This window comes from Carex rostrata, chromosome 18 (assembly GCF_964058835.1).
Source record: "Carex rostrata chromosome 18, lpCarRost1.2, whole genome shotgun sequence".
In the NCBI taxonomy this organism is placed as follows: domain Eukaryota; kingdom Viridiplantae; phylum Streptophyta; class Magnoliopsida; order Poales; family Cyperaceae; genus Carex; species Carex rostrata.
Window position 1 is genome coordinate 6,204,625 of NC_135935.1, and position 25,964 is coordinate 6,230,588.

General features: G+C 37.6%; 50 non-coding genes and 3 pseudogenes across 50 annotated transcripts; all 53 read left to right on the forward strand.

Moving 5' to 3' along the window:
• The first annotated feature begins 86 nt into the window (after window positions 1–86).
• LOC144570517 (5S ribosomal RNA) lies at window positions 87–205 on the forward strand. The gene has a single exon (XR_013516780.1). It is a non-coding gene; the product is annotated as a 5S ribosomal RNA (ribosomal RNA).
• A 239-nt stretch (window positions 206–444) lies between these two features.
• LOC144570784 (5S ribosomal RNA) lies at window positions 445–548 on the forward strand (annotated as a pseudogene).
• A 239-nt stretch (window positions 549–787) lies between these two features.
• LOC144570368 (5S ribosomal RNA) lies at window positions 788–906 on the forward strand. Its single transcript, XR_013516638.1, has one exon. It is a non-coding gene; the product is annotated as a 5S ribosomal RNA (ribosomal RNA).
• A 239-nt stretch (window positions 907–1,145) lies between these two features.
• LOC144570369 (5S ribosomal RNA) lies at window positions 1,146–1,264 on the forward strand. The gene has a single exon (XR_013516639.1). It is a non-coding gene; the product is annotated as a 5S ribosomal RNA (ribosomal RNA).
• Window positions 1,265–1,503: 239 nt separating this feature from the next.
• LOC144570370 (5S ribosomal RNA) lies at window positions 1,504–1,622 on the forward strand. The gene has a single exon (XR_013516640.1). It is a non-coding gene; the product is annotated as a 5S ribosomal RNA (ribosomal RNA).
• A 239-nt stretch (window positions 1,623–1,861) lies between these two features.
• On the forward strand, window positions 1,862–1,980 carry LOC144570371 (5S ribosomal RNA). The gene has a single exon (XR_013516641.1). It is a non-coding gene; the product is annotated as a 5S ribosomal RNA (ribosomal RNA).
• A 239-nt stretch (window positions 1,981–2,219) lies between these two features.
• LOC144570611 (5S ribosomal RNA) lies at window positions 2,220–2,338 on the forward strand. The gene has a single exon (XR_013516871.1). It is a non-coding gene; the product is annotated as a 5S ribosomal RNA (ribosomal RNA).
• A 239-nt stretch (window positions 2,339–2,577) lies between these two features.
• LOC144570372 (5S ribosomal RNA) lies at window positions 2,578–2,696 on the forward strand. The gene has a single exon (XR_013516642.1). It is a non-coding gene; the product is annotated as a 5S ribosomal RNA (ribosomal RNA).
• A 239-nt stretch (window positions 2,697–2,935) lies between these two features.
• Window positions 2,936–3,054, forward strand: LOC144570373 (5S ribosomal RNA). Its single transcript, XR_013516643.1, has one exon. It is a non-coding gene; the product is annotated as a 5S ribosomal RNA (ribosomal RNA).
• Window positions 3,055–3,293: 239 nt separating this feature from the next.
• Window positions 3,294–3,412, forward strand: LOC144570612 (5S ribosomal RNA). The gene has a single exon (XR_013516872.1). It is a non-coding gene; the product is annotated as a 5S ribosomal RNA (ribosomal RNA).
• Window positions 3,413–3,651: 239 nt separating this feature from the next.
• Window positions 3,652–3,770, forward strand: LOC144570613 (5S ribosomal RNA). The gene has a single exon (XR_013516873.1). It is a non-coding gene; the product is annotated as a 5S ribosomal RNA (ribosomal RNA).
• A 234-nt stretch (window positions 3,771–4,004) lies between these two features.
• Window positions 4,005–4,123, forward strand: LOC144570518 (5S ribosomal RNA). Its single transcript, XR_013516781.1, has one exon. It is a non-coding gene; the product is annotated as a 5S ribosomal RNA (ribosomal RNA).
• Window positions 4,124–4,362: 239 nt separating this feature from the next.
• Window positions 4,363–4,481, forward strand: LOC144570376 (5S ribosomal RNA). The gene has a single exon (XR_013516644.1). It is a non-coding gene; the product is annotated as a 5S ribosomal RNA (ribosomal RNA).
• Window positions 4,482–4,720: 239 nt separating this feature from the next.
• On the forward strand, window positions 4,721–4,839 carry LOC144570519 (5S ribosomal RNA). Its single transcript, XR_013516782.1, has one exon. It is a non-coding gene; the product is annotated as a 5S ribosomal RNA (ribosomal RNA).
• Window positions 4,840–5,078: 239 nt separating this feature from the next.
• LOC144570377 (5S ribosomal RNA) lies at window positions 5,079–5,197 on the forward strand. Its single transcript, XR_013516645.1, has one exon. It is a non-coding gene; the product is annotated as a 5S ribosomal RNA (ribosomal RNA).
• A 239-nt stretch (window positions 5,198–5,436) lies between these two features.
• On the forward strand, window positions 5,437–5,555 carry LOC144570520 (5S ribosomal RNA). The gene has a single exon (XR_013516783.1). It is a non-coding gene; the product is annotated as a 5S ribosomal RNA (ribosomal RNA).
• A 239-nt stretch (window positions 5,556–5,794) lies between these two features.
• On the forward strand, window positions 5,795–5,898 carry LOC144570786 (5S ribosomal RNA; annotated as a pseudogene).
• A 239-nt stretch (window positions 5,899–6,137) lies between these two features.
• Window positions 6,138–6,256, forward strand: LOC144570379 (5S ribosomal RNA). Its single transcript, XR_013516647.1, has one exon. It is a non-coding gene; the product is annotated as a 5S ribosomal RNA (ribosomal RNA).
• A 239-nt stretch (window positions 6,257–6,495) lies between these two features.
• Window positions 6,496–6,614, forward strand: LOC144570380 (5S ribosomal RNA). Its single transcript, XR_013516648.1, has one exon. It is a non-coding gene; the product is annotated as a 5S ribosomal RNA (ribosomal RNA).
• A 239-nt stretch (window positions 6,615–6,853) lies between these two features.
• Window positions 6,854–6,972, forward strand: LOC144570381 (5S ribosomal RNA). Its single transcript, XR_013516649.1, has one exon. It is a non-coding gene; the product is annotated as a 5S ribosomal RNA (ribosomal RNA).
• Window positions 6,973–7,211: 239 nt separating this feature from the next.
• LOC144570469 (5S ribosomal RNA) lies at window positions 7,212–7,330 on the forward strand. The gene has a single exon (XR_013516733.1). It is a non-coding gene; the product is annotated as a 5S ribosomal RNA (ribosomal RNA).
• A 239-nt stretch (window positions 7,331–7,569) lies between these two features.
• Window positions 7,570–7,688, forward strand: LOC144570443 (5S ribosomal RNA). Its single transcript, XR_013516708.1, has one exon. It is a non-coding gene; the product is annotated as a 5S ribosomal RNA (ribosomal RNA).
• A 239-nt stretch (window positions 7,689–7,927) lies between these two features.
• LOC144570382 (5S ribosomal RNA) lies at window positions 7,928–8,046 on the forward strand. The gene has a single exon (XR_013516650.1). It is a non-coding gene; the product is annotated as a 5S ribosomal RNA (ribosomal RNA).
• Window positions 8,047–8,285: 239 nt separating this feature from the next.
• Window positions 8,286–8,404, forward strand: LOC144570727 (5S ribosomal RNA). Its single transcript, XR_013516981.1, has one exon. It is a non-coding gene; the product is annotated as a 5S ribosomal RNA (ribosomal RNA).
• Window positions 8,405–8,643: 239 nt separating this feature from the next.
• LOC144570706 (5S ribosomal RNA) lies at window positions 8,644–8,762 on the forward strand. Its single transcript, XR_013516962.1, has one exon. It is a non-coding gene; the product is annotated as a 5S ribosomal RNA (ribosomal RNA).
• A 221-nt stretch (window positions 8,763–8,983) lies between these two features.
• LOC144570383 (5S ribosomal RNA) lies at window positions 8,984–9,102 on the forward strand. Its single transcript, XR_013516651.1, has one exon. It is a non-coding gene; the product is annotated as a 5S ribosomal RNA (ribosomal RNA).
• Window positions 9,103–9,341: 239 nt separating this feature from the next.
• On the forward strand, window positions 9,342–9,460 carry LOC144570521 (5S ribosomal RNA). The gene has a single exon (XR_013516784.1). It is a non-coding gene; the product is annotated as a 5S ribosomal RNA (ribosomal RNA).
• Window positions 9,461–9,699: 239 nt separating this feature from the next.
• Window positions 9,700–9,818, forward strand: LOC144570384 (5S ribosomal RNA). Its single transcript, XR_013516652.1, has one exon. It is a non-coding gene; the product is annotated as a 5S ribosomal RNA (ribosomal RNA).
• Window positions 9,819–10,057: 239 nt separating this feature from the next.
• On the forward strand, window positions 10,058–10,176 carry LOC144570385 (5S ribosomal RNA). Its single transcript, XR_013516653.1, has one exon. It is a non-coding gene; the product is annotated as a 5S ribosomal RNA (ribosomal RNA).
• Window positions 10,177–10,415: 239 nt separating this feature from the next.
• On the forward strand, window positions 10,416–10,534 carry LOC144570386 (5S ribosomal RNA). Its single transcript, XR_013516654.1, has one exon. It is a non-coding gene; the product is annotated as a 5S ribosomal RNA (ribosomal RNA).
• Window positions 10,535–10,773: 239 nt separating this feature from the next.
• LOC144570728 (5S ribosomal RNA) lies at window positions 10,774–10,892 on the forward strand. Its single transcript, XR_013516982.1, has one exon. It is a non-coding gene; the product is annotated as a 5S ribosomal RNA (ribosomal RNA).
• A 239-nt stretch (window positions 10,893–11,131) lies between these two features.
• LOC144570793 (5S ribosomal RNA) lies at window positions 11,132–11,235 on the forward strand (annotated as a pseudogene).
• Window positions 11,236–11,474: 239 nt separating this feature from the next.
• Window positions 11,475–11,593, forward strand: LOC144570387 (5S ribosomal RNA). Its single transcript, XR_013516655.1, has one exon. It is a non-coding gene; the product is annotated as a 5S ribosomal RNA (ribosomal RNA).
• A 224-nt stretch (window positions 11,594–11,817) lies between these two features.
• Window positions 11,818–11,936, forward strand: LOC144570388 (5S ribosomal RNA). The gene has a single exon (XR_013516656.1). It is a non-coding gene; the product is annotated as a 5S ribosomal RNA (ribosomal RNA).
• Window positions 11,937–12,175: 239 nt separating this feature from the next.
• On the forward strand, window positions 12,176–12,294 carry LOC144570390 (5S ribosomal RNA). The gene has a single exon (XR_013516658.1). It is a non-coding gene; the product is annotated as a 5S ribosomal RNA (ribosomal RNA).
• Window positions 12,295–12,533: 239 nt separating this feature from the next.
• LOC144570392 (5S ribosomal RNA) lies at window positions 12,534–12,652 on the forward strand. Its single transcript, XR_013516659.1, has one exon. It is a non-coding gene; the product is annotated as a 5S ribosomal RNA (ribosomal RNA).
• A 239-nt stretch (window positions 12,653–12,891) lies between these two features.
• LOC144570393 (5S ribosomal RNA) lies at window positions 12,892–13,010 on the forward strand. The gene has a single exon (XR_013516660.1). It is a non-coding gene; the product is annotated as a 5S ribosomal RNA (ribosomal RNA).
• Window positions 13,011–13,249: 239 nt separating this feature from the next.
• Window positions 13,250–13,368, forward strand: LOC144570394 (5S ribosomal RNA). Its single transcript, XR_013516661.1, has one exon. It is a non-coding gene; the product is annotated as a 5S ribosomal RNA (ribosomal RNA).
• A 239-nt stretch (window positions 13,369–13,607) lies between these two features.
• On the forward strand, window positions 13,608–13,726 carry LOC144570395 (5S ribosomal RNA). The gene has a single exon (XR_013516662.1). It is a non-coding gene; the product is annotated as a 5S ribosomal RNA (ribosomal RNA).
• Window positions 13,727–13,965: 239 nt separating this feature from the next.
• LOC144570412 (5S ribosomal RNA) lies at window positions 13,966–14,084 on the forward strand. Its single transcript, XR_013516678.1, has one exon. It is a non-coding gene; the product is annotated as a 5S ribosomal RNA (ribosomal RNA).
• A 239-nt stretch (window positions 14,085–14,323) lies between these two features.
• On the forward strand, window positions 14,324–14,442 carry LOC144570414 (5S ribosomal RNA). Its single transcript, XR_013516680.1, has one exon. It is a non-coding gene; the product is annotated as a 5S ribosomal RNA (ribosomal RNA).
• Window positions 14,443–14,681: 239 nt separating this feature from the next.
• Window positions 14,682–14,800, forward strand: LOC144570396 (5S ribosomal RNA). Its single transcript, XR_013516663.1, has one exon. It is a non-coding gene; the product is annotated as a 5S ribosomal RNA (ribosomal RNA).
• A 239-nt stretch (window positions 14,801–15,039) lies between these two features.
• LOC144570415 (5S ribosomal RNA) lies at window positions 15,040–15,158 on the forward strand. Its single transcript, XR_013516681.1, has one exon. It is a non-coding gene; the product is annotated as a 5S ribosomal RNA (ribosomal RNA).
• A 239-nt stretch (window positions 15,159–15,397) lies between these two features.
• LOC144570416 (5S ribosomal RNA) lies at window positions 15,398–15,516 on the forward strand. Its single transcript, XR_013516682.1, has one exon. It is a non-coding gene; the product is annotated as a 5S ribosomal RNA (ribosomal RNA).
• Window positions 15,517–15,755: 239 nt separating this feature from the next.
• LOC144570730 (5S ribosomal RNA) lies at window positions 15,756–15,874 on the forward strand. The gene has a single exon (XR_013516984.1). It is a non-coding gene; the product is annotated as a 5S ribosomal RNA (ribosomal RNA).
• A 239-nt stretch (window positions 15,875–16,113) lies between these two features.
• Window positions 16,114–16,232, forward strand: LOC144570732 (5S ribosomal RNA). The gene has a single exon (XR_013516986.1). It is a non-coding gene; the product is annotated as a 5S ribosomal RNA (ribosomal RNA).
• Window positions 16,233–16,471: 239 nt separating this feature from the next.
• On the forward strand, window positions 16,472–16,590 carry LOC144570397 (5S ribosomal RNA). Its single transcript, XR_013516664.1, has one exon. It is a non-coding gene; the product is annotated as a 5S ribosomal RNA (ribosomal RNA).
• A 239-nt stretch (window positions 16,591–16,829) lies between these two features.
• Window positions 16,830–16,948, forward strand: LOC144570476 (5S ribosomal RNA). Its single transcript, XR_013516740.1, has one exon. It is a non-coding gene; the product is annotated as a 5S ribosomal RNA (ribosomal RNA).
• Window positions 16,949–17,187: 239 nt separating this feature from the next.
• Window positions 17,188–17,306, forward strand: LOC144570398 (5S ribosomal RNA). Its single transcript, XR_013516665.1, has one exon. It is a non-coding gene; the product is annotated as a 5S ribosomal RNA (ribosomal RNA).
• Window positions 17,307–17,545: 239 nt separating this feature from the next.
• LOC144570399 (5S ribosomal RNA) lies at window positions 17,546–17,664 on the forward strand. The gene has a single exon (XR_013516666.1). It is a non-coding gene; the product is annotated as a 5S ribosomal RNA (ribosomal RNA).
• A 239-nt stretch (window positions 17,665–17,903) lies between these two features.
• On the forward strand, window positions 17,904–18,022 carry LOC144570400 (5S ribosomal RNA). The gene has a single exon (XR_013516667.1). It is a non-coding gene; the product is annotated as a 5S ribosomal RNA (ribosomal RNA).
• A 239-nt stretch (window positions 18,023–18,261) lies between these two features.
• Window positions 18,262–18,380, forward strand: LOC144570477 (5S ribosomal RNA). Its single transcript, XR_013516741.1, has one exon. It is a non-coding gene; the product is annotated as a 5S ribosomal RNA (ribosomal RNA).
• A 239-nt stretch (window positions 18,381–18,619) lies between these two features.
• LOC144570402 (5S ribosomal RNA) lies at window positions 18,620–18,738 on the forward strand. Its single transcript, XR_013516669.1, has one exon. It is a non-coding gene; the product is annotated as a 5S ribosomal RNA (ribosomal RNA).
• The last annotated feature ends 7,226 nt before the right edge of the window (window positions 18,739–25,964 follow it).

The following is a 25,964-nucleotide window of genomic DNA, read 5'->3' on the forward strand; positions in this document are numbered from 1 at the left end:
AGATAATTTTTGATGAAATTAAATCGGTTTTTAAATTAAAATAGTCGTTATTTGCGTTTAAGTAGAGGTTTGAGTCATTCTATAACAGATGCGATCATACCAGCACTAAAGCACCGGATCCCATCGGAACTCCGCAGTTAAGCGTGCTTGGGCAGGAGTAGTACTAGGATGGGTGACCTCCTGGGAAGTCCCTGTGTTGCATTCCTTTTTATTTTATTTTATTTTATTTTTTGTTGCCGCGCGTCGCACCCGCAAATGGCGTAATTCTGTATATGAGCGCACGAGGCGGTTGTCTCGGAGTTTTATCGAATTATGGAATTTTAACTTGTAAATTAAATTAAATTAAATTAAATTAGTTAGATAATTTTTGATGAAATTAAATCGGTTTTTAAATTAAAATAGTCGTTATTTGCGTTTAAGTAGAGGTTTGAGTCATTCTATAACGGATGCGATCATACCAGCACTAAAGCACCGGATCCCATCGGAACTCCGCAGTTAAGCGTGCTTGGGCATGGGTGACCTCCTGGGAAGTCCCTGTGTTGCATTCCTTTTTATTTTATTTTATTTTATTTTTTGTTGCCGCGCGTCGCACCCGCAAATGGCGTAATTCTGTATATGAGCGCACGAGGCGGTTGTCTCGGAGTTTTATCGAATTATGGAATTTTAACTTGTAAATTAAATTAAAATAAATTAAATTAGTTAGATAATTTTTGATGAAATTAAATCGGTTTTTAAATTAAAATAGTCGTTATTTGCGTTTAAGTAGAGGTTTGAGTCATTCTATAACGGATGCGATCATACCAGCACTAAAGCACCGGATCCCATCGGAACTCCGCAGTTAAGCGTGCTTGGGCAGGAGTAGTACTAGGATGGGTGACCTCCTGGGAAGTCCCTGTGTTGCATTCCTTTTTATTTTATTTTATTTTATTTTTTGTTGCCGCGCGTCGCACCCGCAAATGGCGTAATTCTGTATATGAGCGCACGAGGCGGTTGTCTCGGAGTTTTATCGAATTATGGAATTTTAACTTGTAAATTAAATTAAAATAAATTAAATTAGTTAGATAATTTTTGATGAAATTAAATCGGTTTTTAAATTAAAATAGTCGTTATTTGCGTTTAAGTAGAGGTTTGAGTCATTCTATAACGGATGCGATCATACCAGCACTAAAGCACCGGATCCCATCGGAACTCCGCAGTTAAGCGTGCTTGGGCAGGAGTAGTACTAGGATGGGTGACCTCCTGGGAAGTCCCTGTGTTGCATTCCTTTTTATTTTATTTTATTTTATTTTTTGTTGCCGCGCGTCGCACCCGCAAATGGCGTAATTCTGTATATGAGCGCACGAGGCGGTTGTCTCGGAGTTTTATCGAATTATGGAATTTTAACTTGTAAATTAAATTAAAATAAATTAAATTAGTTAGATAATTTTTGATGAAATTAAATCGGTTTTTAAATTAAAATAGTCGTTATTTGCGTTTAAGTAGAGGTTTGAGTCATTCTATAACGGATGCGATCATACCAGCACTAAAGCACCGGATCCCATCGGAACTCCGCAGTTAAGCGTGCTTGGGCAGGAGTAGTACTAGGATGGGTGACCTCCTGGGAAGTCCCTGTGTTGCATTCCTTTTTATTTTATTTTATTTTATTTTTTGTTGCCGCGCGTCGCACCCGCAAATGGCGTAATTCTGTATATGAGCGCACGAGGCGGTTGTCTCGGAGTTTTATCGAATTATGGAATTTTAACTTGTAAATTAAATTAAATTAAATTAAATTAGTTAGATAATTTTTGATGAAATTAAATCGGTTTTTAAATTAAAATAGTCGTTATTTGCGTTTAAGTAGAGGTTTGAGTCATTCTATAACGGATGCGATCATACCAGCACTAAAGCACCGGATCCCATCGGAACTCCGCAGTTAAGCGTGCTTGGGCAGGAGTAGTACTAGGATGGGTGACCTCCTGGGAAGTCCCTGTGTTGCATTCCTTTTTATTTTATTTTATTTTATTTTTTGTTGTCGCGCGTCGCACCCGCAAATGGCGTAATTCTGTATATGAGCGCACGAGGCGGTTGTCTCGGAGTTTTATCGAATTATGGAATTTTAACTTGTAAATTAAATTAAATTAAATTAAATTAGTTAGATAATTTTTGATGAAATTAAATCGGTTTTTAAATTAAAATAGTCGTTATTTGCGTTTAAGTAGAGGTTTGAGTCATTCTATAACGGATGCGATCATACCAGCACTAAAGCACCGGATCCCATCGGAACTCCGCAGTTAAGCATGCTTGGGCAGGAGTAGTACTAGGATGGGTGACCTCCTGGGAAGTCCCTGTGTTGCATTCCTTTTTATTTTATTTTATTTTATTTTTTGTTGCCGCGCGTCGCACCCGCAAATGGCGTAATTCTGTATATGAGCGCACGAGGCGGTTGTCTCGGAGTTTTATCGAATTATGGAATTTTAACTTGTAAATTAAATTAAAATAAATTAAATTAGTTAGATAATTTTTGATGAAATTAAATCGGTTTTTAAATTAAAATAGTCGTTATTTGCGTTTAAGTAGAGGTTTGAGTCATTCTATAACGGATGCGATCATACCAGCACTAAAGCACCGGATCCCATCGGAACTCCGCAGTTAAGCGTGCTTGGGCAGGAGTAGTACTAGGATGGGTGACCTCCTGGGAAGTCCCTGTGTTGCATTCCTTTTTATTTTATTTTATTTTATTTTTTGTTGCCGCGCGTCGCACCCGCAAATGGCGTAATTCTGTATATGAGCGCACGAGGCGGTTGTCTCGGAGTTTTATCGAATTATGGAATTTTAACTTGTAAATTAAATTAAATTAAATTAAATTAGTTAGATAATTTTTGATGAAATTAAATCGGTTTTTAAATTAAAATAGTCGTTATTTGCGTTTAAGTAGAGGTTTGAGTCATTCTATAACGGATGCGATCATACCAGCACTAAAGCACCGGATCCCATCGGAACTCCGCAGTTAAGCGTGCTTGGGCAGGAGTAGTACTAGGATGGGTGACCTCCTGGGAAGTCCCTGTGTTGCATTCCTTTTTATTTTATTTTATTTTATTTTTTGTTGTCGCGCGTCGCACCCGCAAATGGCGTAATTCTGTATATGAGCGCACGAGGCGGTTGTCTCGGAGTTTTATCGAATTATGGAATTTTAACTTGTAAATTAAATTAAATTAAATTAAATTAGTTAGATAATTTTTGATGAAATTAAATCGGTTTTTAAATTAAAATAGTCGTTATTTGCGTTTAAGTAGAGGTTTGAGTCATTCTATAACGGATGCGATCATACCAGCACTAAAGCACCGGATCCCATCGGAACTCCGCAGTTAAGCATGCTTGGGCAGGAGTAGTACTAGGATGGGTGACCTCCTGGGAAGTCCCTGTGTTGCATTCCTTTTTATTTTATTTTATTTTATTTTTTGTTGCCGCGCGTCGCACCCGCAAATGGCGTAATTCTGTATATGAGCGCACGAGGCGGTTGTCTCGGAGTTTTATCGAATTATGGAATTTTAACTTGTAAATTAAATTAAATTAAATTAAATTAGTTAGATAATTTTTGATGAAATTAAATCGGTTTTTAAATTAAAATAGTCGTTATTTGCGTTTAAGTAGAGGTTTGAGTCATTCTATAACGGATGCGATCATACCAGCACTAAAGCACCGGATCCCATCGGAACTCCGCAGTTAAGCATGCTTGGGCAGGAGTAGTACTAGGATGGGTGACCTCCTGGGAAGTCCCTGTGTTGCATTCCTTTTTATTTTATTTTATTTTATTTTTTGTTGCCGCGCGTCGCACCCGCAAATGGCGTAATTCTGTATATGAGCGCACGAGGCGGTTGTCTCGGAGTTTTATCGAATTATGGAATTTTAACTTGTAAATTAAATTAAATTAAATTAGTTAGATAATTTTTGATGAAATTAAATCGGTTTTTAAATTAAAATAGTCGTTATTTGCGTTTAAGTAGAGGTTTGAGTCATTCTATAACAGATGCGATCATACCAGCACTAAAGCACCGGATCCCATCGGAACTCCGCAGTTAAGCGTGCTTGGGCAGGAGTAGTACTAGGATGGGTGACCTCCTGGGAAGTCCCTGTGTTGCATTCCTTTTTATTTTATTTTATTTTATTTTTTGTTGCCGCGCGTCGCACCCGCAAATGGCGTAATTCTGTATATGAGCGCACGAGGCGGTTGTCTCAGAGTTTTATCGAATTATGGAATTTTAACTTGTAAATTAAATTAAACTAAATTAAATTAGTTAGATAATTTTTGATGAAATTAAATCGGTTTTTAAATTAAAATAGTCGTTATTTGCGTTTAAGTAGAGGTTTGAGTCATTCTATAACGGATGCGATCATACCAGCACTAAAGCACCGGATCCCATCGGAACTCCGCAGTTAAGCGTGCTTGGGCAGGAGTAGTACTAGGATGGGTGACCTCCTGGGAAGTCCCTGTGTTGCATTCCTTTTTATTTTATTTTATTTTATTTTTTGTTGCCGCGCGTCGCACCCGCAAATGGCGTAATTCTGTATATGAGCGCACGAGGCGGTTGTCTCGGAGTTTTATCGAATTATGGAATTTTAACTTGTAAATTAAATTAAATTAAATTAAATTAGTTAGATAATTTTTGATGAAATTAAATCGGTTTTTAAATTAAAATAGTCGTTATTTGCGTTTAAGTAGAGGTTTGAGTCATTCTATAACAGATGCGATCATACCAGCACTAAAGCACCGGATCCCATCGGAACTCCGCAGTTAAGCGTGCTTGGGCAGGAGTAGTACTAGGATGGGTGACCTCCTGGGAAGTCCCTGTGTTGCATTCCTTTTTATTTTATTTTATTTTATTTTTTGTTGCCGCGCGTCGCACCCGCAAATGGCGTAATTCTGTATATGAGCGCACGAGGCGGTTGTCTCAGAATTTTATCGAATTATGGAATTTTAACTTGTAAATTAAATTAAACTAAATTAAATTAGTTAGATAATTTTTGATGAAATTAAATCGGTTTTTAAATTAAAATAGTCGTTATTTGCGTTTAAGTAGAGGTTTGAGTCATTCTATAACGGATGCGATCATACCAGCACTAAAGCACCGGATCCCATCGGAACTCCGCAGTTAAGCGTGCTTGGGCAGGAGTAGTACTAGGATGGGTGACCTCCTGGGAAGTCCCTGTGTTGCATTCCTTTTTATTTTATTTTATTTTATTTTTTGTTGCCGCGCGTCGCACCCGCAAATGGCGTAATTCTGTATATGAGCGCACGAGGCGGTTGTCTCGGAGTTTTATCGAATTATGGAATTTTAACTTGTAAATTAAATTAAATTAAATTAAATTAGTTAGATAATTTTTGATGAAATTAAATCGGTTTTTAAATTAAAATAGTCGTTATTTGCGTTTAAGTAGAGGTTTGAGTCATTCTATAACAGATGCGATCATACCAGCACTAAAGCACCGGATCCCATCGGAACTCCGCAGTTAAGCGTGCTTGGGCAGGAGTAGTACTAGGATGGGTGACCTCCTGGGAAGTCCCTGTGTTGCATTCCTTTTTATTTTATTTTATTTTATTTTTTGTTGCCGCGCGTCGCACCCGCAAATGGCGTAATTCTGTATATGAGCGCACGAGGCGGTTGTCTCGGAGTTTTATCGAATTATGGAATTTTAACTTGTAAATTAAATTAAATTAAATTAAATTAGTTAGATAATTTTTGATGAAATTAAATCGGTTTTTAAATTAAAATAGTCGTTATTTGCGTTTAAGTAGAGGTTTGAGTCATTCTATAACGGATGCGATCATACCAGCACTAAAGCACCGGATCCCATCGGAACTCCGCAGTTAAGCGTGCTTGGGCATGGGTGACCTCCTGGGAAGTCCCTGTGTTGCATTCCTTTTTATTTTATTTTATTTTATTTTTTGTTGCCGCGCGTCGCACCCGCAAATGGCGTAATTCTGTATATGAGCGCACGAGGCGGTTGTCTCGGAGTTTTATCGAATTATGGAATTTTAACTTGTAAATTAAATTAAAATAAATTAAATTAGTTAGATAATTTTTGATGAAATTAAATCGGTTTTTAAATTAAAATAGTCGTTATTTGCGTTTAAGTAGAGGTTTGAGTCATTCTATAACGGATGCGATCATACCAGCACTAAAGCACCGGATCCCATCGGAACTCCGCAGTTAAGCGTGCTTGGGCAGGAGTAGTACTAGGATGGGTGACCTCCTGGGAAGTCCCTGTGTTGCATTCCTTTTTATTTTATTTTATTTTATTTTTTGTTGCCGCGCGTCGCACCCGCAAATGGCGTAATTCTGTATATGAGCGCACGAGGCGGTTGTCTCGGAGTTTTATCGAATTATGGAATTTTAACTTGTAAATTAAATTAAAATAAATTAAATTAGTTAGATAATTTTTGATGAAATTAAATCGGTTTTTAAATTAAAATAGTCGTTATTTGCGTTTAAGTAGAGGTTTGAGTCATTCTATAACGGATGCGATCATACCAGCACTAAAGCACCGGATCCCATCGGAACTCCGCAGTTAAGCGTGCTTGGGCAGGAGTAGTACTAGGATGGGTGACCTCCTGGGAAGTCCCTGTGTTGCATTCCTTTTTATTTTATTTTATTTTATTTTTTGTTGCCGCGCGTCGCACCCGCAAATGGCGTAATTCTGTATATGAGCGCACGAGGCGGTTGTCTCGGAGTTTTATCGAATTATGGAATTTTAACTTGTAAATTAAATTAAAATAAATTAAATTAGTTAGATAATTTTTGATGAAATTAAATCGGTTTTTAAATTAAAATAGTCGTTATTTGCGTTTAAGTAGAGGTTTGAGTCATTCTATAACGGATGCGATCATACCAGCACTAAAGCACCGGATCCCATCGGAACTCCGCAGTTAAGCGTGCTTGGGCAGGAGTAGTACTAGGATGGGTGACCTCCTGGGAAGTCCCTGTGTTGCATTCCTTTTTATTTTATTTTATTTTATTTTTTGTTGCCGCGCGTCGCACCCGCAAATGGCGTAATTCTGTATATGAGCGCACGAGGCGGTTGTCTCGGAGTTTTATCGAATTATGGAATTTTAACTTGTAAATTAAATTAAATTAAATTAAATTAGTTAGATAATTTTTGATGAAATTAAATCGGTTTTTAAATTAAAATAGTCGTTATTTGCGTTTAAGTAGAGGTTTGAGTCATTCTATAACGGATGCGATCATACCAGCACTAAAGCACTGGATCCCATCGGAACTCCGCAGTTAAGCGTGCTTGGGCAGGAGTAGTACTAGGATGGGTGACCTCCTGGGAAGTCCCTGTGTTGCATTCCTTTTTATTTTATTTTATTTTATTTTTTGTTGTCGCGCGTCGCACCCGCAAATGGCGTAATTCTGTATATGAGCGCACGGGGCGGTTGTCTCGGAGTTTTATCGAATTATGGAATTTTAACTTGTAAATTAAATTAAATTAAATTAAATTAGTTAGATAATTTTTGATGAAATTAAATCGGTTTTTAAATTAAAATAGTCGTTATTTGCGTTTAAGTAGAGGTTTGAGTCATTCTATAACGGATGCGATCATACCAGCACTAAAGCACCGGATCCCATCGGAACTCCGCAGTTAAACGTGCTTGGGCAGGAGTAGTACTAGGATGGGTGACCTCCTGGGAAGTCCCTGTGTTGCATTCCTTTTTATTTTATTTTATTTTTTTTTTTGTTGCCGCGCGTCGCACCCGCAAATGGCGTAATTCTGTATATGAGCGCACGAGGCGGTTGTCTCGGAGTTTTATCGAATTATGGAATTTTAACTTGTAAGTTAAATTAAATTAAATTAAATTAGTTAGATAATTTTTGATGAAATTAAATCGGTTTTTAAATTAAAATAGTCGTTATTTGCGTTTAAGTAGAGGTTTGAGTCATTCTATAACGGATGCGATCATACCAGCACTAAAGCACCGGATCCCATCGGAACTCCGCAGTTAAGCGTGCTTGGGCAGGAGTAGTACTAGGATGGGTGACCTCCTGGGAAGTCCCTGTGTTGCATTCCTTTTTATTTTATTTTATTTTATTTTTTGTTGCCGCGCGTCGCACCCGCAAATGGCGTAATTCTGTATATGAGCGCACGAGGCGGTTGTCTCAGAGTTTTATCGAATTATGGAATTTTAACTTGTAAATTAAATTAAACTAAATTAAATTAGTTAGATAATTTTTGATGAAATTAAATCGGTTTTTAAATTAAAATAGTCGTTATTTGCGTTTAAGTAGAGGTTTGAGTCATTCTATAACGGATGCGATCATACCAGCACTAAAGCACCGGATCCCATCGGAACTACGCAGTTAAGCGTGCTTGGGCAGGAGTAGTACTAGGATGGGTGACCTCCTGGGAAGTCCCTGTGTTGCATTCCTTTTTATTTTATTTTATTTTATTTTTTGTTGCCGCGCGTCGCACCCGCAAATGGCGTAATTCTGTATATGAGCGCACGAGGCGGTTGTCTCGGAGTTTTATCGAATTATGGAATTTTAACTTGTAAATTAAATTAAATTAAATTAAATTAGTTAGATAATTTTTGATGAAATTAAATCGGTTTTTAAATTAAAATAGTCGTTATTTGCGTTTAAGTAGAGGTTTGAGTCATTCTATAACGGATGCGATCATACCAGCACTAAAGCACCGGATCCCATCGGAACTCCGCAGTTAAGCGTGCTTGGGCAGGAGTAGTACTAGGATGGGTGACCTCCTGGGAAGTCCCTGTGTTCCATTCCTTTTTATTTTATTTTATTTTATTTTTTGTTGCCGCGCGTCGCACCCGCAAATGGCGCACGAGGCGGTTGTCTCGGAGTTTTATCGAATTATGGAATTTTAACTTGTAAATTAAATTAAATTAAATTAAATTAGTTAGATAATTTTTGATGAAATTAAATCGGTTTTTAAATTAAAATAGTCGTTATTTGCGTTTAAGTAGAGGTTTGAGTCATTCTATAACGGATGCGATCATACCAGCACTAAAGCACCGGATCCCATCGGAACTCCGCAGTTAAGCGTGCTTGGGCAGGAGTAGTACTAGGATGGGTGACCTCCTGGGAAGTCCCTGTGTTGCATTCCTTTTTATTTTATTTTATTTTATTTTTTGTTGCCGCGCGTCGCACCCGCAAATGGCGTAATTCTGTATATGAGCGCACGAGGCGGTTGTCTCGGAGTTTTATCGAATTATGGAATTTTAACTTGTAAATTAAATTAAATTAAATTAAATTAGTTAGATAATTTTTGATGAAATTAAATCGGTTTTTAAATTAAAATAGTCGTTATTTGCGTTTAAGTAGAGGTTTGAGTCATTCTATAACAGATGCGATCATACCAGCACTAAAGCACCGGATCCCATCGGAACTCCGCAGTTAAGCGTGCTTGGGCAGGAGTAGTACTAGGATGGGTGACCTCCTGGGAAGTCCCTGTGTTGCATTCCTTTTTATTTTATTTTATTTTATTTTTTGTTGCCGCGCGTCGCACCCGCAAATGGCGTAATTCTGTATATGAGCGCACGAGGCGGTTGTCTCAGAGTTTTATCGAATTATGGAATTTTAACTTGTAAATTAAATTAAACTAAATTAAATTAGTTAGATAATTTTTGATGAAATTAAATCGGTTTTTAAATTAAAATAGTCGTTATTTGCGTTTAAGTAGAGGTTTGAGTCATTCCATAACGGATGCGATCATACCAGCACTAAAGCACCGGATCCCATCGGAACTCCGCAGTTAAGCGTGCTTGGGCAGGAGTAGTACTAGGATGGGTGACCTCCTGGGAAGTCCCTGTGTTGCATTCCTTTTTATTTTATTTTATTTTATTTTTTGTTGTCGCGCGTCGCACCCGCAAATGGCGTAATTCTGTATATGAGCGCACGAGGCGGTTGTCTCGGAGTTTTATCGAATTATGGAATTTTAACTTGTAAATTAAATTAAAATAAATTAAATTAGTTAGATAATTTTTGATGAAATTAAATCGGTTTTTAAATTAAAATAGTCGTTATTTGCGTTTAAGTAGAGGTTTGAGTCATTCTATAACGGATGCGATCATACCAGCACTAAAGCACCGGATCCCATCGGAACTCCGCAGTTAAGCGTGCTTGGGCAGGAGTAGTACTAGGATGGGTGACCTCCTGGGAAGTCCCTGTGTTGCATTCCTTTTTATTTTATTTTATTTTATTTTTTGTTGCCGCGCGTCGCACCCGCAAATGGCGTAATTCTGTATATGAGCGCACGAGGCGGTTGTCTCGGAGTTTTATCGAATTATGGAATTTTAACTTGTAAATTAAATTAAAATAAATTAAATTAGTTAGATAATTTTTGATGAAATTAAATCGGTTTTTAAATTAAAATAGTCGTTATTTGCGTTTAAGTAGAGGTTTGAGTCATTCTATAACGGATGCGATCATACCAGCACTAAAGCACCGGATCCCATCGGAACTCCGCAGTTAAGCGTGCTTGGGCAGGAGTAGTACTAGGATGGGTGACCTCCTGGGAAGTCCCTGTGTTGCATTCCTTTTTATTTTATTTTATTTTATTTTTTGTTGCCGCGCGTCGCACCCGCAAATGGCGTAATTCTGTATATGAGCGCACGAGGCGGTTGTCTCGGAGTTTTATCGAATTATGGAATTTTAACTTGTAAATTAAATTAAATTAAATTAAATTAGTTAGATAATTTTTGATGAAATTAAATCGGTTTTTAAATTAAAATAGTCGTTATTGGCGTTTAAGTAGAGGTTTGAGTCATTCTATAACGGATGCGATCATACCAGCACTAAAGCACCGGATCCCATCGGAACTACGCAGTTAAGCGTGCTTGGGCAGGAGTAGTACTAGGATGGGTGACCTCCTGGGAAGTCCCTGTGTTGCATTCCTTTTTATTTTATTTTATTTTATTTTTTGTTGCCGCGCGTCGCACCCGCAAATGGCGTAATTCTGTATATGAGCGCACGAGGCGGTTGTCTCGGAGTTTTATCGAATTATGGAATTTTAACTTGTAAATTAAATTAAATTAAATTAAATTAGTTAGATAATTTTTGATGAAATTAAATCGGTTTTTAAATTAAAATAGTCGTTATTTGCGTTTAAGTAGAGGTTTGAGTCATTCTATAACGGATGCGATCATACCAGCACTAAAGCACCGGATCCCATCGGAACTCCGCAGTTAAGCGTGCTTGGGCATGGGTGACCTCCTGGGAAGTCCGTGTGTTGCATTCCTTTTTATTTTATTTTATTTTATTTTTTGTTGCCGCGCGTCGCACCCGCAAATGGCGTAATTCTGTATATGAGCGCACGAGGCGGTTGTCTCGGAGTTTTATCGAATTATGGAATTTTAACTTGTAAATTAAATTAAAATAAATTAAATTAGTTAGATAATTTTTGATGAAATTAAATCGGTTTTTAAATTAAAATAGTCGTTATTTGCGTTTAAGTAGAGGTTTGAGTCATTCTATAACGGATGCGATCATACCAGCACTAAAGCACCGGATCCCATCGGAACTCCGCAGTTAAGCGTGCTTGGGCAGGAGTAGTACTAGGATGGGTGACCTCCTGGGAAGTCCCTGTGTTGCATTCCTTTTTATTTTTTGTTGCCGCGCGTCGCACCCGCAAATGGCGTAATTCTGTATATGAGCGCACGAGGCGGTTGTCTCGGAGTTTTATCGAATTATGGAATTTTAACTTGTAAATTAAATTAAATTAAATTAAATTAGTTAGATAATTTTTGATGAAATTAAATCGGTTTTTAAATTAAAATAGTCGTTATTTGCGTTTAAGTAGAGGTTTGAGTCATTCTATAACGGATGCGATCATACCAGCACTAAAGCACCGGATCCCATCGGAACTCCGCAGTTAAGCGTGCTTGGGCAGGAGTAGTACTAGGATGGGTGACCTCCTGGGAAGTCCCTGTGTTGCATTCCTTTTTATTTTATTTTATTTTATTTTTTGTTGCCGCGCGTCGCACCCGCAAATGGCGTAATTCTGTATATGAGCGCACGAGGCGGTTGTCTCGGAGTTTTATCGAATTATGGAATTTTAACTTGTAAATTAAATTAAATTAAATTAAATTAGTTAGATAATTTTTGATGAAATTAAATCGGTTTTTAAATTAAAATAGTCGTCATTTGCGTTTAAGTAGAGGTTTGAGTCATTCTATAACGGATGCGATCATACCAGCACTAAAGCACCGGATCCCATCGGAACTCCGCAGTTAAGCGTGCTTGGGCAGGAGTAGTACTAGGATGGGTGACCTCCTGGGAAGTCCCTGTGTTGCATTCCTTTTTATTTTATTTTATTTTATTTTTTGTTGCCGCGCGTCGCACCCGCAAATAGCGTAATTCTGTATATGAGCGCACGAGGCGGTTGTCTCGGAGTTTTATCGAATTATGGAATTTTAACTTGTAAATTAAATTAAATTAAATTAAATTAGTTAGATAATTTTTGATGAAATTAAATCGGTTTTTAAATTAAAATAGTCGTTATTTGCGTTTAAGTAGAGGTTTGAGTCATTCTATAACGGATGCGATCATACCAGCACTAAAGCACCGGATCCCATCGGAACTCCGCAGTTAAGCGTGCTTGGGCAGGAGTAGTACTAGGATGGGTGACCTCCTGGGAAGTCCCTGTGTTGCATTCCTTTTTATTTTATTTTATTTTATTTTTTGTTGCCGCGCGTCGCACCCGCAAATGGCGTAATTCTGTATATGAGCGCACGAGGCGGTTGTCTCGGAGTTTTATCGAATTATGGAATTTTAACTTGTAAATTAAATTAAATTAAATTAAATTAGTTAGATAATTTTTGATGAAATTAAATCGGTTTTTAAATTAAAATAGTCGTCATTTGCGTTTAAGTAGAGGTTTGAGTCATTCTATAACGGATGCGATCATACCAGCACTAAAGCACCGGATCCCATCGGAACTCCGCAGTTAAGCGTGCTTGGGCAGGAGTAGTACTAGGATGGGTGACCTCCTGGGAAGTCCCTGTGTTGCATTCCTTTTTATTTTATTTTATTTTATTTTTTGTTGCCGCGCGTCGCACCCGCAAATGGCGTAATTCTGTATATGAGCGCACGAGGCGGTTGTCTCGGAGTTTTATCGAATTATGGAATTTTAACTTGTAAATTAAATTAAATTAAATTAAATTAGTTAGATAATTTTTGATGAAATTAAATCGGTTTTTAAATTAAAATAGTCGTTATTTGCGTTTAAGTAGAGGTTTGAGTCATTCTATAACGGATGCGATCATACCAGCACTAAAGCACCGGATCCCATCGGAACTCCGCAGTTAAGCGTGCTTGGGCAGGAGTAGTACTAGGATGGGTGACCTCCTGGGAAGTCCCTGTGTTGCATTCCTTTTTATTTTATTTTATTTTATTTTTTGTTGCCGCGCGTCGCACCCGCAAATGGCGTAATTCTGTATATGAGCGCACGAGGCGGTTGTCTCGGAGTTTTATCGAATTATGGAATTTTAACTTGTAAATTAAATTAAATTAAATTAAATTAGTTAGATAATTTTTGATGAAATTAAATCGGTTTTTAAATTAAAATAGTCGTTATTTGCGTTTAAGTAGAGGTTTGAGTCATTCTATAACGGATGCGATCATACCAGCACTAAAGCACCGGATCCCATCGGAACTCCGCAGTTAAGCGTGCTTGGGCAGGAGTAGTACTAGGATGGGTGACCTCCTGGGAAGTCCCTGTGTTGCATTCCTTTTTATTTTATTTTATTTTATTTTTTGTTGCCGCGCGTCGCACCCGCAAATGGCGTAATTCTGTATATGAGCGCACGAGGCGGTTGTCTCGGAGTTTTATCGAATTATGGAATTTTAACTTGTAAATTAAATTAAATTAAATTAAATTAGTTAGATAATTTTTGATGAAATTAAATCGGTTTTTAAATTAAAATAGTCGTCATTTGCGTTTAAGTAGAGGTTTGAGTCATTCTATAACGGATGCGATCATACCAGCACTAAAGCACCGGATCCCATCGGAACTCCGCAGTTAAGCGTGCCTGGGCAGGAGTAGTACTAGGATGGGTGACCTCCTGGGAAGTCCCTGTGTTGCATTCCTTTTTATTTTATTTTATTTTATTTTTTGTTGCCGCGCGTCGCACCCGCAAATGGCGTAATTCTGTATATGAGCGCACGAGGCGGTTGTCTCGGAGTTTTATCGAATTATGGAATTTTAACTTGTAAATTAAATTAAATTAAATTAAATTAGTTAGATAATTTTTGATGAAATTAAATCGGTTTTTAAATTAAAATAGTCGTTATTTGCGTTTAAGTAGAGGTTTGAGTCATTCTATAACGGATGCGATCATACCAGCACTAAAGCACCGGATCCCATCGGAACTCCGCAGTTAAGCGTGCCTGGGCAGGAGTAGTACTAGGATGGGTGACCTCCTGGGAAGTCCCTGTGTTGCATTCCTTTTTATTTTATTTTATTTTATTTTTTGTTGCCGCGCGTCGCACCCGCAAATGGCGTAATTCTGTATATGAGCGCACGAGGCGGTTGTCTCGGAGTTTTATCGAATTATGGAATTTTAACTTGTAAATTAAATTAAATTAAATTAAATTAGTTAGATAATTTTTGATGAAATTAAATCGGTTTTTAAATTAAAATAGTCGTTATTTGCGTTTAAGTAGAGGTTTGAGTCATTCTATAACGGATGCGATCATACCAGCACTAAAGCACCGGATCCCATCGGAACTCCGCAGTTAAGCGTGCTTGGGCAGGAGTAGTACTAGGATGGGTGACCTCCTGGGAAGTCCCTGTGTTGCATTCCTTTTTATTTTATTTTATTTTATTTTTTGTTGCCGCGCGTCGCACCCGCAAATGGCGTAATTCTGTATATGAGCGCACGAGGCGGTTGTCTCGGAGTTTTATCGAATTATGGAATTTTAACTTGTAAATTAAATTAAATTAAATTAAATTAGTTAGATAATTTTTGATGAAATTAAATCGGTTTTTAAATTAAAATAGTCGTCATTTGCGTTTAAGTAGAGGTTTGAGTCATTCTATAACGGATGCGATCATACCAGCACTAAAGCACCGGATCCCATCGGAACTCCGCAGTTAAGCGTGCCTGGGCAGGAGTAGTACTAGGATGGGTGACCTCCTGGGAAGTCCCTGTGTTGCATTCCTTTTTATTTTATTTTATTTTATTTTTTGTTGCCGCGCGTCGCACCCGCAAATGGCGTAATTCTGTATATGAGCGCACGAGGCGGTTGTCTCGGAGTTTTATCGAATTATGGAATTTTAACTTGTAAATTAAATTAAATTAAATTAAATTAGTTAGATAATTTTTGATGAAATTAAATCGGTTTTTAAATTAAAATAGTCGTTATTTGCGTTTAAGTAGAGGTTTGAGTCATTCTATAACGGATGCGATCATACCAGCACTAAAGCACCGGATCCCATCGGAACTCCGCAGTTAAGCGTGCCTGGGCAGGAGTAGTACTAGGATGGGTGACCTCCTGGGAAGTCCCTGTGTTGCATTCCTTTTTATTTTATTTTATTTTATTTTTTGTTGCCGCGCGTCGCACCCGCAAATGGCGTAATTCTGTATATGAGCGCACGAGGCGGTTGTCTCGGAGTTTTATCGAATTATGGAATTTTAACTTGTAAATTAAATTAAATTAAATTAAATTAGTTAGATAATTTTTGATGAAATTAAATCGGTTTTTAAATTAAAATAGTCGTTATTTGCGTTTAAGTAGAGGTTTGAGTCATTCTATAACGGATGCGATCATACCAGCACTAAAGCACCGGATCCCATCGGAACTCCGCAGTTAAGCGTGCCTGGGCAGGAGTAGTACTAGGATGGGTGACCTCCTGGGAAGTCCCTGTGTTTCATTCCTTTTTATTTTATTTTATTTTATTTTTTGTTGCCGCGCGTCGCACCCGCAAATGGCGTAATTCTGTATATGAGCGCACGAGGCGGTTGTCTCGGAGTTTTATCGAATTATGGAATTTTAACTTGTAAATTAAATTAAATTAAATTAAATTAGTTAGATAATTTTTGATGAAATTAAATCGGTTTTTAAATTAAAATAGTCGTTATTTGCGTTTAAGTAGAGGTTTGAGTCATTCTATAACGGATGCGATCATACCAGCACTAAAGCACCGGATCCCATCGGAACTCCGCAGTTAAGCGTGCCTGTGCAGGAGTAGTACTAGGATGGGTGACCTCCTGGGAAGTCCCTGTGTTGCATTCCTTTTTATTTTATTTTATTTTATTTTTTGTTGCCGCGCGTCGCACCCGCAAATGGCGTAATTCTGTATATGAGCGCACGAGGCGGTTGTCTCGGAGTTTTATCGAATTATGGAATTTTAACTTGTAAATTAAATTAAATTAAATTAAATTAGTTAGATAATTTTGGATGAAATTAAATCGGTTTTTAAATTAAAATAGTCGTTATTTGCGTTTAAGTAGAGGTTTGAGTCATTCTATAACGGATGCGATCATACCAGCACTAAAGCACCGGATCCCATCGGAACTCCGCAGTTAAGCGTGCTTGGGCAGGAGTAGTACTAGGATGGGTGACCTCCTGGGAAGTCCCTGTGTTGCATTCCTTTTTATTTTATTTTATTTTATTTTTTGTTGCCGCGCGTCGCACCCGCAAATGGCGTAATTCTGTATATGAGCGCACGAGGCGGTTGTCTCGGAGTTTTATCGAATTATGGAATTTTAACTTGTAAATTAAATTAAATTAAATTAAATTAGTTAGATAATTTTTGATGAAATTAAATCGGTTTTTAAATTAAAATAGTCGTTATTTGCGTTTAAGTAGAGGTTTGAGTCATTCTATAACGGATGCGATCATGCCAGCACTAAAGCACCGGATCCCATCGGAACTCCGCAGTTAAGCGTGCTTGGGCAGGAGTAGTACTAGGATGGGTGACCTCCTGGGAAGTCCCTGTGTTGCATTCCTTTTTATTTTATTTTATTTTATTTTTTGTTGCCGCGCGTCGCACCCGCAAATGGCGTAATTCTGTATATGAGCGCACGAGGCGGTTGTCTCGGAGTTTTATCGAATTATGGAATTTTAACTTGTAAATTAAATTAAATTAAATTAAATTAGTTAGATAATTTTTGATGAAATTAAATCGGTTTTTAAATTAAAATAGTCGTTATTTGCGTTTAAGTAGAGGTTTGAGTCATTCTATAACGGATGCGATCATACCAGCACTAAAGCACCGGATCCCATCGGAACTCCGCAGTTAAGCGTGCTTGGGCAGGAGTAGTACTAGGATGGGTGACCTCCTGGGAAGTCCCTGTGTTGCATTCCTTTTTATTTTATTTTATTTTATTTTTTGTTGCCGCGCGTCGCACCCGCAAATGGCGTAATTCTGTATATGAGCGCACGAGGCGGTTGTCTCGGAGTTTTATCGAATTATGGAATTTTAACTTGTAAATTAAATTAAATTAAATTAAATTAGTTAGATAATTTTTGATGAAATTAAATCGGTTTTTAAATTAAAATAGTCGTTATTTGCGTTTAAGTAGAGGTTTGAGTCATTCTATAACGGATGCGATCATACCAGCACTAAAGCACCGGATCCCATCGGAACTCCGCAGTTAAGCGTGCTTGGGCAGGAGTAGTACTAGGATGGGTGACCTCCTGGGAAGTCCCTGTGTTGCATTCCTTTTTATTTTATTTTATTTTATTTTTTGTTGCCGCGCGTCGCACCCGCAAATGGCGTAATTCTGTATATGAGCGCACGAGGCGGTTGTCTCGGAGTTTTATCGAATTATGGAATTTTAACTTGTAAATTAAATTAAATTAAATTAAATTAGTTAGATAATTTTTGATGAAATTAAATCGGTTTTTAAATTAAAATAGTCGTTATTTGCGTTTAAGTAGAGGTTTGAGTCATTCTATAACGGATGCGATCATACCAGCACTAAAGCACCGGATCCCATCGGAACTCCGCAGTTAAGCGTGCTTGGGCAGGAGTAGTACTAGGATGGGTGACCTCCTGGGAAGTCCCTGTGTTGCATTCCTTTTTATTTTATTTTATTTTATTTTTTGTTGCCGCGCGTCGCACCCGCAAATGGCGTAATTCTGTATATGAGCGCACGAGGCGGTTGTCTCGGAGTTTTATCGAATTATGGAATTTTAACTTGTAAATTAAATTAAATTAAATTAAATTAGTTAGATAATTTTTGATGAAATTAAATCGGTTTTTAAATTAAAATAGTCGTTATTTGCGTTTAAGTAGAGGTTTGAGTCATTCTATAACGGATGCGATCATGCCAGCACTAAAGCACCGGATCCCATCGGAACTCCGCAGTTAAGCGTGCTTGGGCAGGAGTAGTACTAGGATGGGTGACCTCCTGGGAAGTCCCTGTGTTGCATTCCTTTTTATTTTATTTTATTTTATTTTTTGTTGCCGCGCGTCGCACCCGCAAATGGCGTAATTCTGTATATGAGCGCACGAGGCGGTTGTCTCGGAGTTTTATCGAATTATGGAATTTTAACTTGTAAATTAAATTAAATTAAATTAAATTAGTTAGATAATTTTTGATGAAATTAAATCGGTTTTTAAATTAAAATAGTCGTTATTTGCGTTTAAGTAGAGGTTTGAGTCATTCTATAACGGATGCGATCATACCAGCACTAAAGCACCGGATCCCATCGGAACTCCGCAGTTAAGCGTGCTTGGGCAGGAGTAGTACTAGGATGGGTGACCTCCTGGGAAGTCCCTGTGTTGCATTCCTTTTTATTTTATTTTATTTTATTTTTTGTTGCCGCGCGTCGCACCCGCAAATGGCGTAATTCTGTATATGAGCGCACGAGGCGGTTGTCTCGGAGTTTTATCGAATTATGGAATTTTAACTTGTAAATTAAATTAAATTAAATTAAATTAGTTAGATAATTTTTGATGAAATTAAATCGGTTTTTAAATTAAAATAGTCGTTATTTGCGTTTAAGTAGAGGTTTGAGTCATTCTATAACGGATGCGATCATACCAGCAAGACCACAAAGTAGAAATAAAAGGACAAGTAACAAATAGATGATCTACAGTCTCCGGGGCACCACAAAATACACAATCTACATTGCCTTGCCAACCTCTAGTTAGTAAATTGCATTTAGTAAGAATTTTATCCTGCCGAAGCAACCAAACAAAAACTTTGATCTTAATAGGAATCTTTGCTTTCTAGAGATTATTAAAAATATTATTAGGAATACCCCTACATGATAACCATTTATAAAGAGAGTTAACAGTAAAAGAACCCGTAGAAGTCCATCTCCAGTAAACTCTATCTGGCTGATTTGGATTTAAAGAGTGACAGGGGAAGAGCCCCAATAGTTGATTCCATTCTAAAAGGATAATCCCCGTTAATTGCTTATTAAATTACAAACTAAATGGAAAATTAGAGAACACGACAGATACAGTAATAGATGGATTAGATGCAGCTCGAAAGAGATTAGGGAATACACAATATAAAGAGCAATTACCATGCCATCTGTCTAACCAAAAGGAAGTATCACTACCATTACCTACAATCCTATTAATGCCCAAATTAAATATTTCAGTAAGATCCAAAATACCACTCCAAAACGAAGAAAATCTAGTAGAAGCAAAACCAGTAGAATCATATTTAGCAATTAGAATGGATTTCCATTTACATGTTACCGTTGGATCCTTAAATCTAAACCACCATTTAGCTAACAAAGCAATATTCATAAAATTGAGATCTAATACACCTAAGCCCCCATGTTTTTTGGATAAACGAACATTGGACCAATTAATAAGATGATATTTGCGTCTCCCGGGGGTTCCTGAAGCCCAAAGAAATCTTTTTCTAATGATATCAATTTTTTTCCTAATAGTAACTGGTATTCGATATATAGAGAGCCAATACAAAGGCATGGATGACAAAACAGAATTTAACAAGGTGACTCTGCCCCCTAACGACAATAGAGAGCCTTTCCAAGTTTGTAACCGCCTATCAATTTTATCAACTAATGGGGACCAATCCGTTAAACTTAGTTTCTTCCAATGAAGAGGAGCACCCAAGTAAGAAATAGGTAACGAACTGATTTTACAATTAAGTTGCCTAGCTAAGAAAGTTGATTCCTGGTCAGAAATATTTAAGGGAATAAGTTCACTTTTATCAAAATTAATTTTTAAACCAGATAAGTTTTCGAAACCTAAAAGAAGAAACTTAAGACGTTCAACCATGAGGGAGTCGGCCTCCAAGAATAGCAATGTGTCATCCGCAAAATGTAAGTTCAAAACCTTAATGACAGTTCCTAAACCAGCAGTTTGTGCCTTACTAAGAATTTTATTAAGAGCATCCACTACTAACTCAAAAAGAAGAGGAGAGAGAGGGTCTCCCTGTCTGAGACCTTGCTTACAATGAAAATAATCACCTAGTACACCATTGAAAGATACACATGTTCGACCACTATGTAAAATATCCCTGATCCAGTTAATAAATAGTACACCAAAACCTCTAGCAGCTAATTAAAGGTATTTGGAGCACTCTAGCAGTGTGTCCAGCTGGCATGATAATAGGACATTTACAACCCTAATACAACACTCCAACTAAAGGTGCTTGGAGCACTCTTGTAGTGTCTCGATATGACAAGATAATAGGGCATTTACAACCCTAATACAACACTACAATTGAAGGTGTTTGGAGCACTCTTGTAGTGTCTCTATATGGCACTATAATAGAGCATTTGCAACCCCAATACAACACTCCAAATGAAGGTATTTGAGGCACTCTAGTAATGTCTTTATATGGCAAGTTAATAGGGCATTTACAACCCTAATATAACACTCTAATTGAAGTTGTTTGGAGCACTCTTGTACTGTCTCTATGCGGCAAGATAATTGAGCAATTAAAACCCTAATACAACACTCCTACTGAAGGTGTTTGGAACACCCTAGTAGTGTCTCTAGATTACAAGATAATAGCGCATTTACATCCAATTGAAAGTGTTTGGAGCACTTTTGTATGGTCTCTATATGGCAAGATAATAGGGCATTTATGACCCTTTTACTACACTCCGATTAAAGGTGTTTGGAGCACTGTGGTAGTGTGTCTAGATGGCAAGATAAAAGGGCATTTCCAACCATAATACAACACTACAATTGAAGGTGATAGGAGCACTCTAGTAGTTTCTCGAGATTGCAAGATAATTGGACATTTACAACCCTAATTCAACACTCCTATTGAAGGTATAGGAGAACTCTTGTAGTGTCTCTATATGACAAGATAATAGAGCATTTACAACACTCAAAATGAAGGTGTTTGGCGCACTCTAATAGTGTCTCTATATGACATGTTAATAGGCATTTACATCCCTAATACAAGACTCCAATTAATGTTGTTTGGAGCACTCTAGTAGTATCTCTATATGGCAAGATAATTGGGCATTGACAACCCTAATACACTACTCCAACTGAATGTGCTTGGAGCACTCTAGTAGTGTCTCAATATGACTTGATAATAGGGCATTTACAACCCTAATTCAACACTCCAATTGAAGTTGTTTGGAGCACTCTTGTAGTGTCTCTATATGACAAGATAATAGAGCATTTACAACCCTAATACAACACTCAAAATGAAGGTGTTTGGCGCATTCTAGCAGTGTGTCCAGATGACAAGATAATAGGGCATTTCCAACCCTAATACAACACTCCAACTAAAGGTGCTTGGAGCACTCTAGTAGTGTGTCGATATGGCATGATAATAGTGCATTTACAACCCTAATTCAACACTCCAATTGAAAGTGTTTGGAGCACTTTTGTATGGTCTCTATATGGCAAGATAATAGGGCATTTACGACCCTTATACAACACTCCGATTAAAGGTGTTTGGTGCACTGTGGTAGTGTGTCCAGATGGCAAGATAATAGGGCATTTAGAACCCTAATACAATACACCAATAGAAAGTGTTTCGAGCAGTCTAGTAGTATCGTCAGATGGCAAGATAAAAGGGCATTTCCAACCATAATACAACACTACAATTGAAGGTGATTGGAGCACTCTAGTAATTCTCGAGATTGCAAGATAATTGGGCATTTACAACCCAAATTCAACACTCCAATTGAAGGTACTTGGAGCGCTCTTGTAGTGTCTCTATATGGCCAGATAATAGAGCATTTACAACACTCAAAATGAAGGTGTTTGGCGCAATCTAGTAGTGGCTCTATATGACAAGTTAATAGGCATTTACAACCCTAATACAAGACTCCAATTGATGTTGTTTGGAGCACTCTAGTAGTATCTCTATATGGCAAGATAATTGGGCATTGACAACCCTAATACAACACTCCAACTGAATGTGCTTGGAGCATTCTAGTAGTGTCTCAATATGGCTTGATAATAGGGCATTTACAACCCTAATATAGCACTTCAATTGAAGGTGTTTGGAGCACTCTAGAAGTGTCTCCAGATTACATGATAATAGGGCATTTACAACCCTAATTCAACACTCCAATTGAAGTTGTTTGGAGCACTCTAGTAGTGTCTCGATATGGCAAGATAATAGAGCATTTACAACCCTAATACAACACTCAAAATGAAGGTGTTTGGCGCACGCTAGCAGTGTTTCCAGATAGCAAGATAATAGTTCATTTATAACCCTAATACAACACTCCAACTAAAGGTGCTTGTAGCACTATTGTAGTGTCTCTATATGGCACTATAATAGAGCATTTGCAACCCCAATACAACACTCCAAATGAAGGTACTTGAAACACTCTACTAATGTTTCTATATGCAAGATAATTGGGCATTTACAATCCTAATTCGACACTCCAATTGAAGGTATTTGGAGCACTCTTTGTAGTGTCTCTATATGGCAAGATAAAAGGGCATTTCCAACCATATTACAACACTACAATTGAAGGTGATTGGAGGACTCTAATAGTTTCTCGAGATTGCAAGATAATTGGGCATTTACAACCCTAATTCAACACTCCAATTAAAGGTATTTGGAGCACTCTTGTAGTGTCTCTATATGGCAAGATAATAGAGCATTTACAACACTCAAAATGAAGGTGCTTGGCGCACTCTAGTAGTGTCTCTATATGACAAGTTAATAGGCATTTACAACCCTAATACAAGACTCCAATTGATGTTGTTTGGAGCACTCTAGTAGTATCTCTATATGGCAAGATAATTGGGCATTGACAACCCTAATACAACACTCCAACTGAATGTGCTTGGATCATTCTAGTAGTGTCTCAATATGACTTGATAATAGGGCACTTGCAACCCTAATACAGCACTTCAATTGAAGGTGTTTGGAGCACTCTAGAAGTGTCTCCATATTACATGATAATAGGGCATTTACAACCCTAATTCAACACTCCAATTGAAAGTGTTTGGAGCACTTTTGTATGGTCTCTATATGGCAAGATAATAGGGCATTTACGACCCTTATACAACACTCCGATTAAAGGTGTTTGGACCACTGTGATAGTGTGTCAAGATGACAAGATAATAGGGCATTTACAACACTCAAAATGATGGTGTTTGGCGCACTCTAGTAGTGTCTCTATATGACAAGTTAATAGGCATTTACAACCCTAATACAAGACTCCAATTGATGTTGTTTGGAGCACTCTAGTAGTATCTCTATATGGCAAGATAATTGGGCATTGACAACCCTAATACAACACTCCAACTGAATGTGCTTGGATCATTCTAGTAGTGTCTCAATATGACTTGATAATAGGGCATTTAGAACCCTAATTCAACACTCCAATTGAAGGTATTTGGAGTACTCTTGTACTGTCTCTATATGGCAAGATAATAGAGCATTTACAACCCTAATACAACACTCAAAATAAAGGTGCTTGGCGCACGCTAGCAGTGTGTCCAGATGGCAAGATAATAGGGCATTTACAACCCTAATACACTCCAACTAAAGGTGCTTGGAGCACTCTAGTAGCGTCTCGATATGGCATGACAATAGGGCATTTGCAACCCCAATACAACACTCCAAATGAAGCTATTTGAAGTACTCTAGTAATGTCTCTATATTGCAAGATAATTGGGAATTTACAACCCTAATTTGACACTCCAATTGAAGGTATTTGGAGCACTCTTGTAGTGTCTCTATATGGCAAGATAAAAGGGCATTTCCAACCATAATACAACACTACAATTGAAGGTGATTGGAGCACTCTAGTAGTTTCTCGAGATTGCAAGATAATTGGGCATTTACAACCCTAATACAACACTCCAACTGAATGTGCTTGGAGCATTATAGTAGTGTCTCAATATGACTTGATGATAGGGCATTTACAACCCTAATACAACTCTTCAATTGAAGATGTTTGGAGCACTCTAGAAGTGTCTCTAGATTACATGATAATAGGGCATTTACAACCTTAATTCAACACTCCAATTGAAGTTGTTTGGAGCACTCTTGTAGTGTCTCTATATGGCAAGATAATAGAGCATTTACAACCCTAACTCAAAATGAAGGTGTTTGGCGCACGCTAGCAGTGTGTCAAGATGGAAAGATAATAGGGCATTTGCAACCCTTATACAACACTCCAACTAAAGGTGCTTGGAGCACTCTAGTAGTGTCTCGATATGGCATGACAATAGGACATTTCCAATCCCAATACAACACTCCAAATGAAGGTATTTGAAGCAACTCTAGTAGTTTCTCGAGATTGCAAGATAATTGGGCATTTAGAACCCTAATTCAACACTCCAATTGAAGGTATTTGGAGCACTCTTGTAGTGTCTCTATATGGCAAGATAATAGAGCATTTACAACACTCAAAATGAAGGTGTTTGGCGCACTCTAGTAGTGTCTTTATATGACAAGTTAATAGGCATTTACAACCCTAATACAAGACTCTAATTGATGTTGTTTGGAGCACTCTAGTAGTATCTCTATATGGCAAGATAATTGGGCATTGACAACCCTAATACAACACTCCAACTGAATGTGCTTGGAGCATTCTAGTAGTGTCTCAATATGGCTTGATAATAGGGCATTTAAAACCCTAATACATCACTTCAATTGATGGTGTTTGGAGCACTCTAGAAGTGTCTCCATATTACATGATAATAGGGCATTTACTACCCTAATTCAACACTCCAATTGATGTTGTTTGGAGCACTCTTGTAGTGTCTCTCTATGGCAAGATAATAGGCATTTACAACCCTTATACAACACTCCAACTGAATGTGCTTGGAGCATTCTAGTAGTGTCTCAATATGGCTTGATAATAGGGCTTTTACAACCCTAATACAGTACTTCAACTGAAGGTGTTTGGAACACTCTAGAAGTGTCTCCAGATTACATGATAATATGGCATTTACAACCAGAATTTAACACTGCAATTGAAGTTGTTTGGAGCACTCTTGTAGTGTCTCTATATGGCAAGATAATAGAGCATTTACAACCCTAATACAACACTCCAATTGAAGGTGTTTGGAGCACTCTAGTTGTGTCTCTATATGACAAGTTAATAAGGCATTTACATCCCTAATACAACACTCTAATTGAAGTTATTTGGAGCACTCTTGTAGTGTCTCTATGTGGCAAGATAATTGGGCAATTACAACCCTAATACAACACTCCAACTGAAGGTCTTTAGAACACCCTAGTAGTGTCTCTAGATTGGAAGATAATAGCGCATTTACAATCCTAATTCAACACTCCAATTGAAATTGTTTGGAGCACCCTTTTAGTGTCTCTATATTGCAAAAAAATAAGGCATTTATGACCCTTTCACAACAGTCCGATTAAAGGTGTTTGGTGCACTCTAGTAGTATATCTAGATGGCAAGATAATAGAGCATTTACTACCGTAATATAACACTCAAAATGAAGGTGTTTAGAGCACTCTTGTAGTGTCTCTGTATGCGAACTTAATAGGGCATTTACAACCCTAATACAAGACTCCAATTGAAGTTGTTTGGAGCACTCTAGTAGTATCTCTATATCGCAAGATAATA